The sequence below is a fragment of the Lagenorhynchus albirostris genome, chromosome X (assembly GCF_949774975.1).
Source record: "Lagenorhynchus albirostris chromosome X, mLagAlb1.1, whole genome shotgun sequence".
Lineage (NCBI taxonomy): Eukaryota > Metazoa > Chordata > Mammalia > Artiodactyla > Delphinidae > Lagenorhynchus > Lagenorhynchus albirostris.
This window is the reverse complement of record NC_083116.1, coordinates 28,423,584-28,429,583: the sequence shown is the minus strand read 5'-3', so window position 1 is coordinate 28,429,583 and position 6,000 is coordinate 28,423,584. Positions and strand designations below refer to the sequence as shown.

Sequence of the window (6,000 nt, the reverse complement as noted above, 5' to 3'; positions counted from 1 at the left end):
TGGATGTTTCCACTCGGCAAATTTTACATGAAACCAAGGGCCTCCTCTCTCTGTCGCCCCATCTTCCCTCTCCCATCTTAGTATTTGGGTCCTTCTGCTGCATGAATATGTAGTCGAGAAAAGCCAGTGTAATAGAGCTCATTTTGGGGGGTTCGAGCGTACCAATGGTCAAATCTGCATAAATATAAGCAATGTGCAAAGCTGGCTATGTGAGGTTCAGGCTGACACTACTTCCATATTTCCAATACTGGTTTCATAAAACAGCTCCTACTGTCCTTGCAAACCAAGGGAGGGTGTCCATTAAATGTTTCTTTGGGACGCTCATGCTGTAGAGTTTGGAAACAGATGAAAACATTCTCCCGTCTTCTTCATTTGTTTCTTGTTGCTCCTTTTCCCTTCAGAACTCCATTAAGAGACCACTACGTAAACCCAGGAGAAGCAAGCCACCAAAACTTCAGTTTCTCTTTTCCTCTGAGCTTGCTTTGCCTGCTTGAGAAAGCAGAGGCCTGCGCCTCCCAAGCCCTGGCCAGACCTGACTGTGAGCCCAGCCCGTGGCCTTAGGCCGCCAGCACTGCTTTCCAGACCCCACCACCAGCTCTGCAGCCCGTGTCCATCACTGCCCTCACACACGCTCTCTGCAGCAAAGCTAGTGAACCCGTCCTGATTCTTCTGTTTCTCTCTTTCTTTCTTTTCTTCTTCTTTCCCCCCACAAATACTCCTTGGATTTAACTTAGGCTTTTCTATAGTCTCAAATAATCACTCCTGATCCTTTGACTCACAAACTAGTCATCACTGGAAGAGCATATGTATTTCACCTTACCACAGGTAAGAATCCTGCCTGAACTAAGAGTCATCCTCCACTGCCAACAAATTCCACACACCCCATCTCTTCGTAACAGTACCACGAAAAGGAAGAAAAGCCTCAGGTGTCAGAAATTCCTCAAGAGACTATTCACGAATGCATTCGGTAGTCTCAAAACTTTGAACGTGTGAGGAATCCTCACGGCGTACGTTCCACTCTGTGTAACTCTTGCCTAACTTCCACCTTTCTCAGGTCGGTGGAACTTTGTTTGAAATTGTTGTTTTAGTTTGTTTTGTTCTTTAGACATATGTCAAAGGTTGCAACTCGCCCTCCCACCTGCACTATAATGCAAAACCTACTATGTTAGCAACGCTTTCAGGCTGGCATAGCAAAGAATTCCAGAAAATGAGGATTTAGGGCTGCCACTCTCTCCACTACTTTACCAAACACTTAGAAACTCCAGCAGGAGAGGGCCTCTCTCCCATGGGGCTGTGTGTGTCGCGGGGAGGGGACCTCTTCTCCTCAGCCCTTGGGCTGGAAGCGCAGATCAGCCCTGGGGGATCCCTGTCGGGGCTGCCATGAGCTGGGCACCCTTGTTTTCCTACCTCAGACGTTTGTAGTTGCTGGGAGCCCCTACTTGGTCTACACCAGGCTGGGCCTTACGTGGCAGCACTGGGCACGGGGCCTCTGGCTTTCTTTCCCAGGACACTGCCAGGCTCTCATGGGCTGATCCTGGCCTAGGCTGTCCCCAGGCAAGGACGTATGCACCCCCAACAAGTGACCACCTACTGTACAGACACCCGCCAGTGAGGGGGCCTCTCACCTCCTGCCCTCCTAGACGCACCTGCTTGTTCCCAGCGGATGTCACCTGGAACGGGGTCCAGGCACGGAGGCTGTTGTACAAGGGCTTCTGAGGCCACCTCAGTTGGGGGGAAGCTCACCGTTTTCCCTGCCTGGACTGACCTGGGCGCCAGCCAGGCCGCTCCAGCCCTCAGCCCCCAGCTGTGTCTCCTGCACAGGGTCCCGTGCAGGATTGTGAGGCGGGGGTGGCGAGGAAGAGCCCTGAGTGGGTGCTGGAGAAGAAGGGCACCCCGGGCGTCAGGGCAAGGAAGCCAGACCTGCCCCTCAGCACACTGGCAGCAGCTCAAGCCCTGCCCTAGGCAGCGAGCTGCCTCCAGTGGGACAGCTCGGGGACCCAAAGCCTATGAGCTGTGCCACCCAGCCCGGGCCCTCGCCTCTGGAAAGTGTTCGACATCCAAGTGCCTCCTTCATCCGCTGACAAAATGGTGTTTTACAAAAGTTCTAAAAGATTCTAAAGTCCTAAAAGTATTTTCTTCGCTAACCAAAGTTCTGAGAGCATCTTATTTTGTTCTGAAAGCAAGAAACCACTCTCTGTGGAAAAGATAACAAAAGAACAGCTGCGGGAGGAGCAGACTTGGACTCTACGCTCTCCCCTCCGCATCAGCGTCAGCGTAACGAAACATACATCAGTTGCTCGTCTGTTGTGTTCTGAGTGTGAATTATCCCCTCACTCCGATGCCTAAGTATTCATATATTCACTCCTTATGCAAAGCATTTATGCCTGGTTTTAAATAATTTAATATAGTTGGGCTCCTCGGTGCATTAATTTGAATAATTGCCACTTCAGACTTAACCTCAGTGTGACTCCACACAGAAGTGGTACCTAAAGGACGCCAGTGTTAGAAGGAATTGAACGTGTGTGTGTAGAATTCAGAGACATATAATATATAAGTTTATATAGGTAGAGTCTAAACAAAGAGATATATAGATATATGTATACATATATACACACACACATATATGTATATATATACACACACATATATATATCTGTTTGTATATATATGTATACACCTTTGTGTAAACTATACCTATATACATATATTTGATTATGGATCTCTATCCATCTACTCAAGCACATATGAAGTCAATTCCTCAAGAATAGGTTCTTACGGGACTAAAGACGCAGACCTGCTAGAGAATGGACTTGAGGATACGGGGAGGGGGAAGGGTAAGCTGGGACAAAGTGAGAGAGTGGCATGGACATATACACACTACCAAATGTAAAATAGATAGCTAGTGCGAAGCAGCTGCATAGCACAGGGAGATCAGCTCGGTGCTTTGTGACCGCCTGGAGGGGTGGGGTAGGGAGGGTGGGAGGGAGGGAGATGCGAGAGGGAGGAGATATGGGGATATATGTATATGTATAACTGATTCGCTTCGTCATAAAGCAGAAACTAACACACCATTGTAAAGCAATTATACTCCAATAAAAACGTTAAAAAAAAGTGTACAAGGCAAAAAAAAAAAAAAAAGAATAGGTCCTTAAAAGGTGTACAAACATTTTAAGTTCATTGTCTGTATGCCTTCTTCATATTCATTTGCATCAACATTTATGTAATTGCTGCCCAGGGCCTGGGAAACCAGGCTACAAAGGCTTTTCCCCTGCACGCCATCAGCTATTGAGCTAAGTGGTGGGTATAGTTACTGTCTGTGAAGTTTTGGTGTCCTAGAAATTAAACCTTTGAGTGCCAAGATAATCTAGCATGAATTCAAATTACACAAAGAGCAGGACTCTGCACACTATCTACAGTATGTGGAATATAGTACTTGTAAAAGAAATTATAGGATAAGAAACTGAAAAGGTAGTTTCCATTATCACCCTTGCATGTTAGACAAGGTTATAGTTCAGTTTAATTTGTTTTAGTTTTGCTTTCTTCATCATCTCCATGTAAATTACAATGATAATCTGTTACTTTTGTTCTTGAGTGTTTCTTTGGGGAAGGCAAATAAGAACTCCCACGCACACCTGAGTCATCTTTCAGTCCACTTCTTCAAGTATGCTTCCAGATTTGTATTGAAAGTAACATCTACCTTCTTTGAACTCCCATATTATTGCTTTGTTACTCACCTGTGGCATTTGTCTTGTTCCAGAATATATGTGACTTTAACTCATGTATTTTCTTTCTCTCCATGACTTGCTTATGTCTTTCTTTGGCCCTCATTTATAGTACATGGACAATGAATTAAAAAATTATACACACACACAGACACATACACACACTAATGATAGGGAGGAAAAGGATGATAACTATGAAGAAGGAGAGAGAAACAGGAGAGAAGAGCCTTTGCAATTCAGACTTCCAGGGCAGCTCCACACACAGTGCTTCAGACACAGAGGAGAGCACGTTGCTGATCTGTTTCTCCACCCCCATGGAAGGCCACCAGCTAAGTGCTAGAGCCTTTCTGGGAAGATCTTTGCTGCCTCAGAGTCTGTCGCTCAGGGCTGCCAGATGGGCTGGGAGGAAAATAAGAGAATGGAGCCAACACTGGACAAGCTCAGCTAGTAAAAGTCCCCAGGCTCAGTGGCCTTAGTCAAGGCCATCCACCCTTCTTCTATATTCACTTTCAACCAATCAACAAGTCCTTACTGAATGCCTGCTACGTACACAGCACTGCTCTGGGGTACTGCATGGGGAATGCTAAGAAGTGTGTCAAGTGCCAGATTACACCGGAACTGAGAAGTCACAAAATACACATACGTATACATACATATTACAGTCGCCCATGGACACACACACACACACACCATTCATGCTTCCATACATTTAAGACTGACTCGCAGTGCAAGCAATGTGTGATAGGGATCCAATGAACTGGTCCCATTTCAAGAGCAGTAAGAGCTCAGAAGATGACGGTACTGTGGCTTCCTCCAAGAGATGGGGATTGAGCTAGAACTTGAAAAATCTGAAAGTTGACAGGAATCAGCACATTGCATTTCTTTTACCATCGAGTAGACTAAAAGCAAATAGCTTGGGCTTCCCTGGTGGCACGGTGGTTAAGAATCTGCCTGCCAGTGCAGGGGTCACGGGTTCAAGCCCTGGTCCAGGAAGATCCCACATGCCGCGGAGAAAATAAGCCCCTGCGCCACAACGACTGAGCCTGCGCTCTAGAGCCGGCGAGGCACAAGTACTGAGCCCGCGTGCCACAACTGCTGATGCCTGAGCGCCTAGAGCCCATGCTCCGCAACAAGAGAAGCCACCGCAATGAGAAGCCCGCGCACTGCAACGAAAGGTAGCCCCTGCTCGCCACAACTAGACAAAGCCCGCACGAAGCAACGAAGACCCAATGCAGCCAAAAAAAGAAAGAAAGAAAGAAAGAAAGAAAGAACTAAAAAAGCAAATAGCTTTTCCCAGTCCTAGCAAGGCTCAAGAATGTCACGTAAGGTTTCCCTCTGAAGGATGCCCGCAGAGAATGTGGCTGCAGGGAGCAGCCCTTGAGGCTTGAGCCCAGGCTGCCTAAGGTGAAGACATCCTTAGCGAGACGCCTGGTTCATGCTTCACCACATGGAGCCACGAACAGCGGTGGTTCTACAAGCTTGCTGCTCATAATGGCCTAATATCTCTGGCAGAATTTAAAGGAAAATCGTGCAATTTTACCCTTAATGCCTGGTTACAGCAAAGGGATGCACTGTCCCAGTGTCTGGACTGGGATTTAGTCTGCAAATGATTTGGAACAAACCCAAAGGGTCCATGCTGTCCTGAGATAGGGCAGTGAATGCAAACACTGAATCACTTTTATTGCCACATACAACCACCAGCAGTAGTATATATCCAGGGCTGTCTTTAATTTCCTGCTCCGCTTTCTAAGGCTGGGATTAGATATGCAAATGCCCACCCCCTCAAGTTTTCCTTTTATTTTATCAGCGTAGACACAGAAAAACTTATATCCTAAAGAAACCAACTGTAAGAAGTCATTTTTGAGGCAATCAGGGAATTCAGAATACAAGCGACTGGGTGATGGCGCCAAGGGATTATTATTACCATTCAGGCGCCTGGATGGCACTCTGGTTATGTAGGAAAAAAGACTGTATTTTTTAGAAAGTGCAGAGACACATAAAGATACAGGGATGAAAACACAAGTTGCCTTGAGTTTCTTTTAAATCAGCACAGCAAGAAGAGGAGAGTGAGTGGGGAGGGGAGGAAGAGAGAAGGACAGAAAGAAGGAAGGGAGGGAAGAAGGGAGGGAGGGAAGCAGGGAGGGAGGGAGCAAGGAAAGAAGATAGATGAAACAGTTTGGTAAGATCGTGATAAATGCTGAAGCTGGGTGATGGTTTTTATGGGAGTCCCTTCCAGTACTCTTGCCATTGTTCTGTATATTTGAATATTTTCATGATA

General features: G+C 46.6%; 1 non-coding gene across 1 annotated transcript; it reads left to right on the top strand.

Annotated features, from left to right (window-relative positions):
- Positions 1-1,273: 1,273 nt before the first annotated feature.
- Positions 1,274-1,418, top strand: LOC132514167 (small Cajal body-specific RNA 20). The gene has a single exon (XR_009538658.1). It is a non-coding gene; the product is annotated as a small Cajal body-specific RNA 20 (non-coding RNA).
- The last annotated feature ends 4,582 nt before the right edge of the window (positions 1,419-6,000 follow it).